Source organism: Microcaecilia unicolor, chromosome 10 (assembly GCF_901765095.1).
Source record: "Microcaecilia unicolor chromosome 10, aMicUni1.1, whole genome shotgun sequence".
Taxonomy (NCBI): domain Eukaryota; kingdom Metazoa; phylum Chordata; class Amphibia; order Gymnophiona; family Siphonopidae; genus Microcaecilia; species Microcaecilia unicolor.
Window position 1 is genome coordinate 136660221 of NC_044040.1, and position 12130 is coordinate 136672350.

Consider the following 12130-nt stretch of genomic DNA (forward strand, 5'->3'; position numbering starts at 1 on the left):
GTCTGTTATACTAGTTAACATACATATAGCACCTTATACCTTTTGTATTTTTCTTTTTGATCCACTAAGAACTTTGGATAAAGCGAAATAAGTTTTTAAATAAGGGGGGTGGGACAAATTAAAAACAATACACAACACCAGAGACGTTACAATATTTAAACACAATCACAAAAGGAGGGAATGAAGACAGACAATAACAGGTGCCGTAGTCCAATATACCTTAAGGTTAAACAACAAGGTGGTTTAAACTCCCTTTTTAAATTTTTTTCAAGAAATTATCCATCCTCAGTTCAGTATAGGCTTTGTGTTCCATAATTTAGGGGCCATCTATGAAAAAGGTGCCTGGTATTCTCCTGTCTTGTCAGCTAGAGATGGGAAAACAAATGTCTGATCTTGAGAGGATATCTGTGTCCTAAAAGGGCAATAAGGCATAGGCGGTCGGTGGCCCCAACTGTTGGGGGGGGCAAAGGGGGGGGGGGTTGGGGGTGGGGCCAGGGGTGGAGCTTAAATCCATAATTGTCTGATAACACACAGAAAAAAATAATAAATAAAAATAAAAGTCACAATTAATACATGGTGGTTGCTCAAAGCATATACTAACCACAATCGCTCAACTGCAAACACTATGCACAACTTTGTGCAAAAACACACTCAGAACCTTACTGTACCCATAAATATTACACTGGGCAGAACCTAATACACCAATATACCACCCATATGGAAAATGCAGGCCATCAACAATATGAACAAGGGATCATAATATCACAATTCTCATGTAGAGCCACAAACACCCTAATTCATGTTTAATGTGGGATAAAATGCCATAAATAAGTAAATAAATATAAACTTTAATGTTCAGCACCTGATTCTCAAAGTGGACGTATTCCAAACACTATAATGAAAATAAAATGATCTTTTCTACCTTTGTTGTCTGTTGACTTTATTTTTCTGATCATGCTGGCCAAGTATCCGATTCTGCTGCTATCTGTCCTTTTAACTCCGTTTCCAGGGCTTCCTTTCCATTTATTTCTTTACTTTCCGCCTTCGTCTTCATTTCTTGCCTTACATCCGTAAGTAAAAGCTGGGTCCTCTGCAGACTTGACTGTCCAGTGGATCCAGCTTCTGCCTATTTTCTCCATCGATGTGCAGGTTTTCTCCCTTTTCCCTCATCTCATCCCCTTCCTCTCTCTTTCCCTCCCCATCCATCCATGTCCAGCATTTCTTCTCTCTCCCTTCCCCTCCATCCATGTGCATCTCCTTCCTCTGTCTTCCCTCCCCTCCATTCATGTCCAGAATTTCTACCTTCATTCATGTGCATCTCCTTCCTGTCTTCCCTTCCTGCCATCCATGTCCAGCAACCCTCCTCTCTCTCCCCTGCCCTCCATCCACCCATGTCCAGCAACCCTCCTCTCCCCTCTAGCCACCCACCCATGTCAGCACCTCTACTCTCCCCTCATCCATCTATGTCCAGCAAATCTCCTCTCCCCTGACCTCCCCTCCATCCATGTCCAGCAACCCTCCTCTCCCCTGCCCTCCATGCATATTGTGATATCCCCCTCTCACTCAGGGTGACCTGGTTCTCAATATGCAAATCATATGCAGATTAGTGTGCTACCCCTTCTCGCTCAGGGTGACCTGGTTTCCACTCAGCAAATTTAAGCAGGTCTCACCAACTGCATATTTTCTCACGCAACTCTTTTATTCCAGCCCCTGGGCACACTTTCTTCTAGCTTAACACTTTTATACTTTCAGAGGTCTTCACACTGAGCCTCCCCACACAGATACATGGGCTCAGTACTACACCAATACTTTGGGGACTCTCAACCCAGGCTTTGCAGCCTGCTTCTCTCAGTACTTTGGACACACAGTCCCCTCTTTGAACACACAGTTCTAGACACACAGTCTTTTCTTCTTCGGAGACACAGTCCCTCCCACTGAACACACAGTTCCTATAAGTACTGAGGACACACAGTCAAACACTAATGCCTTTAGGGACTTCTTACCCCAGGATTTCAGCCTGCTAATCTCCTTTGGACACCCAGTCCACCCCAAGTCCCATAAGGATAGCCAGTATCTTTCAGGGGCTCTCTCTTCTCCTGCAGCTAGCTCACCTCCCTTCCTTTCACAACTCAGGTGGGGTATAAAGTGGTTAATAGCTACACGAGACTCAGCCCCTAACCGCCTGCACCTGTGGACTCCCAGGGCTCTCCCCGGTCCTAGCGACCTCCACCTTCTTCTAGCGCCCTCTAGTGGCCTACACCCTATAGGACCCCCTCTTACTTATCACAATATCCAGCCATTCCTTCTGTCCCCTGCCCCCCTGCATCCATACCCAGTGGCGAATTCTCCTCTCCCCTGCCTCCATCCATTTGGGCGAGCGGCGCCGTGGTCTGGCCCTTTCCCTCCCTTGCTTACTATCTGCCCCGCGCCATCTTAATTTACCTCCGTCCCAGCGTCGGCCGCGGCATTTCAAAGCCCGCCCTGCTGTCCGTCTCTATTCTTCCCTCCCTTCGCGACGTGATTTGTTGTGCAGAGTCCCGCCTTCTGACATCATTTCCTCGAGGGCAGGACTCTGCGGAACGAACTCACGTCGCGAAGGGAGGGAAGAATAGAGACGGGCAGCAGGGCGGGCTTTGAAATGGCGCGGCCGACGCTGGGACGGAGGTAATTTCAAGGTGGCGCGGGGCAGATAGTAAGCAAGGGAAAGGGAGGGAAGGGTACACTCACGGTGCTGTTCGCCCGCCCAAACCCCCCCCCCCCCCCCCCCCCCCCCCGGACGCCTAACCCCTTTCCCGCTGCGGCTGGGGAGGCTTAGCCTCCCCAAGCAATAAGGGATTTAAAGACAAAATGATAAAACGTACAAAAGACTTGTAAAAATCAACATTGGGTTTTTAAAACTGGCTGCCTGTATAGGTCTTACATGTAGAGTTTTCTAGCCATGTACAAGAAGTTCACTGCAGTATTTTGTAACAATAGTTTCTACCTCATATTAAGGTAATCAAGCAAAATGAGTTGTAATTCAGTCAACTTAAGGCTTTGTAAAGCAATTTCCAAGCAGGAACACTGAGCAAATGATTCTTAGAAATATATACCTCCTGAACTAAGTACAAATTAGGACCGAAAGGAAAGCTGGGGAATTGAGAATCACCCCTAAAATTGTTTGTTGAATACTTTCGTTTTAACTTGCAACCTGCAATTGAGAGAGTAAAAGTAGGTGGGGAGTACCTTCCAGGGAACCGAATGATTTTATTCTACTGAATTTCATTTGAACATGCAACCGTGTCACTGTCTGCTGTTCATCTAATTATATTGATGATTCAGTCACAATAGGGTCCTGGTAATATAACAGATGAATATAATTGATGTGCATATGGATATTTAGGCAAAACCTAAAGATGTAAGAGGGGGCATAAAGATTAAATAAGATTGATGCTAAAATAAAAAGACTTGAAAAAAATTGATAAAAATGAATGAAACTCATTTTAAAGTTTCTAAGTTTATTCAAAGCTTTGCTATACTGCAAATAGACAACCATCTATGCAGTGTACAATAGTAAAAAAGAAAAAAAAAATAGAAGGGCAGGAGAAGCAGAGTATTGGCAGCTACAGCATGATTACGTTCTGCACTGGTGAAACCCTCCCAATTATCCACCGAGAGTCTCATTTCAACTCTCTTCAAATAGTACTTCTGGAGGAGCTCTCTGCCCTCTTCCAGCAGAATGCAATAGAACCTGTTCTGCCAGAAAGGGGTCAAGGGTCTTAATCCAAGTACTTTCTTGTACCAAAAAAGACGGGGGGGGGGGGGGAGTATAACAATTCTTGACCTGTGGGATTTAAATAAATTCCTACTAAAAGAAAAATTTTGCATGGTTTCTCTGAGATCACTTCCCATGATCCAACTCAACTGGCTTTGCGCTCTCTAGATCTGAAGAAGGCATACACTCACATACCTATCCTCACTGCCCACAAGAAGCTCCTCTGCTTCTGCTGTGGGACTCTGCATTATCAGTACAAGGTCTTACCATTCAGCTTGGCTTTGGTTCCTCAGTCTTCACAAATGCTTGATAGTGGTAGGTATAACACTCTGCAAGTAGGGCATACGCATTTTCCCCTACCTTGACAACTGGGTTAGTCGAGGCAGCAGAGACTTCAATCTGTCTGCCATAAGGCTTCTAGAACTCGGATTTGTGATAAATTACCCCAAATCACATTTTCAACCTGTTCAGATTTTACAGTTAAATGGGGCTCTCCTAGATATTGCACAGGATCAAGCCTTCCTCCCTCAACTGAGAACAAGCATAATGCATCTCTATGCTCAGGTTTTCGAATCCACCCAGGTATTTGCTCAGATGCTCCGCCTACTTGGTCACATGGCTTCAACAGTCCATGTAACAACATTGACTCCACTTCCGAATTCCTCAGTGGACACACTCCTCTCGGTGATTCCAAGCCACCAAATTGCTCTTGGTTTGTTTTCAAGTTACTCCGCAGCTACACCCCTCTCTATAGTTGTGGGTAGTGTCCCAAAATCTCACAAGCGAACTTCCTTTTCAACACCTTCCATATCACAAAGTCCTCACCATGGATGCCTCAATGATGGGTTAGGATGCTCACCTGAATGGTCTCGCACACAGGGTTCTTGGTCCTCATGGGAAAAACATCATCATATCAACCTCCTGGAATCGCAAGCTGTCTGGAACGACCCTCAAACTTTCCAGGACTGCATACTCGATCAGATAATACTTGTTCACACAGACAACCAGGTTGTGATATATTGCCTGAAATGAAGAGGTTCGTATCACCTTTGTCGACAAGCAGTCCAGATAAGGACTTGGGCATCTTCTTGAAAAATCTCAATAAGAGCTGTTTACCTAGCTGACAAAATGCTGTGGCAGACAAATTGAGCAGAATCCTTCAGCCTCACGAATGGTCCCTCAGCATGCATGTAGCTCATCTTTATTTATTTATTTATTTTATAAACCACATGATCCAAAAGTACTTGGCGGTTTACAAGGTTACATTCATAATAAAACATTAAAACATACAAAATACAAACTATAACATAGAATATCCTCATACAGTTCCTATTAGATAAAAATCTGTAAAACCCAAGAGTAAGACATTAGACTGTACTAAGTGGGAAGCCTCTTCGTTTCTCCTCAGAACAAGCTTCCCTGCTTTTGTTCCAGGCTCTATGCTCTCTACTATATAGCCCCAGATACCTTCTTGCTCCACTGGGGAACAAATCTTATCTTCTATATACCTTTTCCCCCACTGCCTCTCATAGGGAAAACTTTTCTCAAACGTCATTGAGCCCAAGGGACTACAATCCTAATTGCTCCCTACTGGCCACGTGGAATTTGATTCCCTCTTCTCTTGGAATTATTGTCCTAGGAACCTTTGAGGTTAGATCCTTTTTCAACCCTAATAACACAGAACGAGGGGTCCCTCCTTCATCCAGTTCCCTGCTCTTTATCCCTGACAGCTTGGTTTTAGATGACATACTTTCATTCCTTAAACCTTCCAGAAGGACTCTCTAGAATACTTTTAGCTTCTAAGAAACCTACACAAATGTTACTGTTTCAAGTGGAAAAGAGTTTTCCTCTGGTGTACAGCCAGAGCACTTGACTCTACTAGGTGCCCTCTTCCTACCCTTATGGAGTACCTCCTCCATCTTTCTGATTCTGGCCTCAAAACTAACTTGGAGTACACTTGAATGCCATTAGCACTTTTCATAGAGTTGATAAGCCAATTTCATTCATCCCTTGATGGTTAATTCATGAAAGGATTATTGCATACCAAACCTCCTATCAACCACCTCCATCTCATCTCATCTCATCTCATCTCAATGTCATGCTCACAGCTCTCATGCAACCTTCATTTGATCAACTCCATACCTGTTTCCTGAAGTTCCTCACATATAAAGTTTTGTTCTTAATAGCAGTTACTTCTGCCAGTAGAGTGAGAGGACTTGAAGCCCTTCTAGCAGACCCACCTTACACCAAGTTCTGCCACAACAAGGTTGTTGTTCAAACCCACCCCAAATTCCTCCCCAAAGTGGTATAATAATTCCACTTCAGTCAGTCCATTGTGCTACTTGTCTTCTTTCCTAAGCCACACACTCATCCTGGAGAAGCAGCACTGCATACCTTAGACTGCAAGCATGCTCCTACCATATTATCTGGAGCATACAAATATTCATAGGAAATTCTCCCAGCCTTTGTATCCTTCAACCCTAACAGATTAGGGATTCCCATCACCAACATACTATCTCTACTTGGCTGGCTGTACCTCCTATGCATATGCTGAGGCTGGGCTTGACCCTTCATGGCCATGTCACTTCTCATAATTTAAGAGCTATGGCAGCTTCAGTAGCCCATTTCCACTCTGCTGCCATTGAAGAAAATTGTAAGGCCAGCAACATGGTCTTCTATCCACACCTTTTACTGCTCACTACTGTCTGGAGCAGCAGTCTAGGTGAGATAGCCAGTTTGGACAAGCAGTCCTGCAGAATCTTTTTATTACTTAAGTCAACTTCGCCCTCTAGCCCTTTTTTTCCACCAGGTTCACTTTCTGCTTAGTTGCCAAGTTTTATTATATTGTGAGCTGGTAGTGAGTCCCACATGTGATGTCAGCTTGTCCTGTGATAAAGCAGTTACTTACTCTGTAGCAAGTGTTCTCCAAGGACAGCAGGCATATAGTCTTTACATCCCTCTTGTTGACTGAGTTAGCAAGTCTTAATGGGAGTTACTGTTTCATCTATCTAGATTCTGTAATTTTCAGGACATTGCCCTAATCCCAAACATCTTTATGTTTTGTTAATATATCAGAGTAGTCATTCTCAGTTGATATTGTATGTTGAGCATTTTCCCCAGACAAGACTAATTGTATTGATCTCGTATTCAGACAAGCTGAATCTCAACAAGGTTGACTACAATATGTACAGTGTAAATGTGCACATGTATTTATAATCCAGAGTGCACATAACTTTCACATCCAGTTATTCATCTCCATATCTATAAGGCTTGCAGTTGACTTGCACCGTTTCTGAAAGTTTTTTTTTTGGTGGATTGCCTCCTATATCTAAAGGTATCGCATTTATTTGTGCCCCTGTGTCCAGGTTAGTTTATTTGCTGTGGGGTTTTTCCCATTGTTATTTCAGCAAATACCTAGGTTGAGATGCTCCTTCCCAAGAGAATTTTTGAAGTTAGTTTCTTTAAATACTAGTAACCATTTCTGTAGATCAATCCTGTTGTGAATCCATATTAATTTCCTGGCACATCCTGGCAAAATGATGGCTCCTTTTTAAATTTGTGAAACATCTGTTTGCAGTGCAGTTGCAAGGCATGTCTGTTCCCACACTGGCTTTTGTGAACTTTTTGTTTTCTCTTTGATAGAACAGTGATTCTCAACCTCTCTTCTGTTGTGACACACCTGACTGACAATATTCATGTGTGCACTGAATACTAAAATTCATAGCTGAACAAAAAAAAAAATCTCCTAAATATTTCAGTGTTAAAAATGATCTGAAGTAAATATAAATTCTCCGAGGACAAGCAGGCTGAATTCTCACATATGGGTTGACGATCCGCGTCAGCCCAGCAATCTGCATAAAAACATAGCAAAAACTAAAAATTTGCTAGAGCCTTCTCGCGCATATGCAGTGCCGCACTGTGCATGCGCAGACTGACTTCCCGCCCGTTGCACGACCGCGCTACTCAGTTTCCTTTCTTCTGCGCAAGGAGTGACAGCTTTTTCTGTGGCTCCTCTTTTTGCACCCGGGAAAGAGCATTCTTCAATTTTTAGGAGTTTTTATTCATTCGGTTTTTGGTTTTATTTAATTCAGTTGGGGAAAAAAAGGTTTTCCTTCTATTTTTTCTTAGTTTTGTCTCTCTCTTAAAGTTTCCTTTCTTTTTCATAGCGGCCGGGTCTCTCCCTTTTTGTGCCTTTTTTCTCGGCACAGTCAAGCCATTTGATTTTGCCGGTGTGGTCTTCCCTTTCATGTTATTGAAGACTCCCAGCAGCTTCAAACGTTGTACTTGGTGCAACAGGACCATCTCAGGTACAGATACCCATTCCTGGTGTACCCAGTGACTTGGGCTGACCATAGCCTAGCTCGTTGTGCCCTTTGTCTTCATATGAAGAAGAGGACACAACTTGCTCGAGAAGCCCAGAGAGAAACTTTTTGGGGCTCGGTCTGGTCCTTCGGCATCGAGGGACGCATTGACATCGGGAGTGGAGGTAGGCATGGCTGCCGAGAGGCCACAGCATGCTGAGAGCAGTGAGGCATCGAGTGGGTCTGACGATGGACGGTTCTGGAAGGGCCTGTACAGCAGGAGACCCACTCGATGCCTCACTGCTCTCAGCAACGTGGGGATTCAACGTGACACTGAGGAGCCTTGGTGAGGTGCATTGAGTGAAGGCTAAGAAGCACCAACACCATTCCCCCTCGACGCCTTGGTGAGGTGCATTGAGCGAAGGCTAAGAAGCACCAACACCGTTCCCCCTCGACGCATGGTGCCAGGAGCTCCGTGGCGCTGAGGGATCCAGCACTCGAGAAGCGTCAGCACCGGGAGGACCGCTCCCCCTCCATTCAGGAGGTGCCGACGTGTCAGCCTCTTAGTAGTTCAGTTCCTGCTCCCAAGCCTCAGATAATTCTGCCACCAACTGCTCCACCAGCCCCGTAGCTTTCTCTCGATGAGCTCATCCAGAGCTTCTGGAAGGACTGCTGCGCCAATCTGCTTCGGCGTCGGAGGTGCTTGCACCTGCTGTGCTGTTTGCTGCGTCTGGTCCTCCACCTCTGGTGAGGTCCCCGAGCTCGGTGCCACCTGCGGTTCCGGTATCGGCTGACACCCAGGTCGACTCCTCATCAACGTCAGTGGAGGAAGCTTCACCGCAGTCCATGTGGGCATCAGCCCCTCGACATCACCATCGGGACTGTAGGTCTTCGGCGTCAAGGCAGGTACAGTCTCTGAAGTCACTGAGGGAAGTGCTTTCCGATACTGAGGAGGAGCACTCGTGGGAGAGGAAGATCTCAGGTACTTTTCCTCCGATGCGTCCTTTGGAATTCCTTCTGAACTTTCCCCTCCACCTGTCTCCTCCTGAGAGCCTCTCCTTTTGATCTTTTGTTCGGGAAATGGCTGGAGCCATTCCATTCCCTGTAGATGTGGAGGATGAGCCCAAGGCTGAGATGCTCGAGGTCCTGGAATACACCTGTCCACCTAAAGAGGCAGTGACAGATCCTTTGCATAAGGTACTCCAGGAAGTTCTTATGCGAAACTGGGCGTCCCCTCTGTCTGGTCCCGTGATCCCCAAGAAGACTGATTCCCAGTATCGGATCCACAGTGAACCTGGGTTAATGAGGTCTCAGTTACCCCATAACTCCATGGTGGTGGATTCTGCCCTCAAGAGAGCTAAGCGTTCTAGAGACTATGCCTTTGTGCCCCCAAGCAGAGAAGCTAGAACCTTAGATTCTTTTGGGAGGAAGAAGTATCAGGCTGCTATGCTCGCTGCCCGTATTCAGTCTTACCAGCTCTTCACGAGCATCCACGTGCGGAACTCGGTGAGACAGCTGTCTAGTTTGGTTGATGCCCTCCCACTGGAGCAGGCCAAACCTTTTCGCCAGGTGGTCAGGCAGCAGAAGGCATGTCGTAAATTTCTGGCCAGGGGCGCTTATGACACTTGATGTAGCATCCAAAATCTCTGCTCAAGGTATAGCGATGTGCAGACTGTCATGGCTGCATGTCTCTGACCTAGACAATTCAGTCCAGCAGCAGATTGCGAATGTTCCTTGCCGGGAGGATAATCTTTTCAGAGAGAAGGTAAAGGATCTAGTAGAACATATCAAGAAGCACACAGATGCTATGGCTTCTCTCTCCCGCCAGGCACCTTCTTCTACAACCTCATCAACTAGGTTTTTTGGTGGGCCGCGGAGTGCTCCCTATTCCTATTCCAGGCGTAGGTACACTCAGTCTCACCAGCCTACTCAGGCTCAGCCCCAGCACACTCGTTTCCATCAACAGCATGCACCCAAGGCCCCTGCTTCTCCCCAGCAAAAGCAAGGGATGGGCTTTTGACTGGCTCCAGGGAAGCATAGCCTCAGTAAAAGTGTCCGAGCCGGGCGACTTGCCGGTCGGGGGGGGGGGGGGGTTGATGTTTTTTCACCAAATGTGGCCTCTCATAACCTCCGACTGGTGGGTTCTTCAATTAGTCCGGTTAGGGTACACCCTCAATCTGGAATCTAAACCTCCAAATTGCCCACCAGGAGCTCATTCGTACAGCTCCCAGCACAGGCAGGTACTTGCAGAGGAACTTTCCACCCTTCTAAAGACCCATGCAGTTGAACCCATTCCACCAGGGGAAGAAGGGCTGGGATTCTATTCCAGGTACTTCCTTGTGCAGAAAAAGACAGGGAGGATGCGTCCTACCCTAGACCTAAGGGCCCTAAACAAATTCCTAGTTCAAGAAAAGTTCGGGATAGTTTTCCTGGGCACCCTTCTTCCCATGATTCAGGAAAATGATCGGCTATGCTCTCTGGAAGAAACTTACACACACATCCCGATACTTCCGGCTCACAGGAAGTATCTTCGATTTTGGCTGGGAACGCAGCACTTTCAGTACCACATACTGTCATTTGGCCTAGCATCAGCTCCCAGGGTATTCACGAAATGCCTACCAGTAGTTGCAGCGTCTCTGCTTAGACTGGGAGTGCATGTGTTCCCTTATCTCGACGATCGGCTGGTGACAAGCACCTCGAAGAACAGTGCTCGGGAGTCCATGTGGATGACTATTCAGGTGCTGGAACTGCTAGGGTTCGTAATAAATTACCCCATCCCATCTCACTCCTTTTCAGAAATTGGAGTTCATTGGAGCACTGCTGGACACGAGGACAGCTCGGGCCTACCTTCCCGAGACACGGACAGACAACCTTCTGTCCCTGGTATCCATGGTTCGAGCGTCTCAGCAAATCACAGCTGAGCAGAAGTTGAGACTCTTGGGGCACATGGCCTCCACAGTTCATGTTACATCCATGGCACATCTACATATGAGATCTGCTCAATGGACCCTATCTTCCCAGTGGTATCAATCTGCGGGGAATCTAGAAGATGTCGTCCAGCTGTCCACCAACTTTTGGAATTCTCTTCAATGGTGGACAGTCCAATCCAATTTGACCATGGGACGACTATTCCAAATTCCACAGCCGCAAAAGTTGCTGACTATGGATGCATCTTTCCTGGGGTGGTGGGCTCATGTAGATGGGCTTCAAACTCAGAGAGCCTGGTCCCCACAGGAAACAGGTGTTCAGATCAACCTCCTGGAGCTCCGAGCGATCTGGAATGCTCTAAAGGCTTTCAGAGATCAGCTATCCAACCAAATTATCTTAATTCAAATGGACAATCAGGTTGCGATGTACTACACCAACAAGCGGGGGGGGCACCGGATCTCGCCCTCTGTGTCAGGAGGCCATCCAGATGTGGCTTTGGACGTGCCGTCACGGCATGTTTCTCCAAGCCACTTATCTTGCAGGCGTAAACAGTCTGGCCGACAGACTGAGCAGGGTAGTGCAACATCACAAGTGGTCGCTGAGTATGGCCGTGCCCGCAAGAGCTTCTGAGCGTGGGACATCCCCTCGGTGGATCTTTTTGCCACTCAAATCAATCACAAGGTCCCTCAGTTCTGTTCCAGACTTCAGACCCATGGCAGACTAGTGTCAGATGCCTTTCTCCTCCATTGGGGAACAGGCCTTCTGTATGCGTATCCTCCCTTACCTGTGGTGGGAAAGGCTTTGCTGAAACTCAAGCAAGACCGTGGAACCATGATCCTGATTGCACCCTATTGGCCGTGTCTCTCTTCTTCTGGAATTGTCCTCCGAAGAACCGTGGAGATTGGAGTATTTTCCGACCTTCATCACACAGAATAAGGGGTCACTTCTACATCCTAGTCTGTGGCTCTCACGGCCTGGATGTTGAGAGCTTACAATTTGTTTCCTTGGGTCTTTTGGAGGATGTCTCCCGGTTCTTGCTGGCTTCCAGGAACGATTCCACTACTCTTTCAAATGGAGAAGGTTTTATTTTCTGTACTCAGCATAAATGGATCTTTTGTCACAAATACTGCAGATTCCAGTGGATATC

General features: G+C 46.5%; 1 protein-coding gene across 1 annotated transcript in view; it reads left to right on the plus strand.

Annotated features, from left to right (window-relative positions):
- HDLBP (high density lipoprotein binding protein) overlaps positions 1–12130 on the plus strand; it is a gene marked incomplete in the record, with an annotated part of 521467 nt that overhangs the window by 492114 nt on the left and 17223 nt on the right.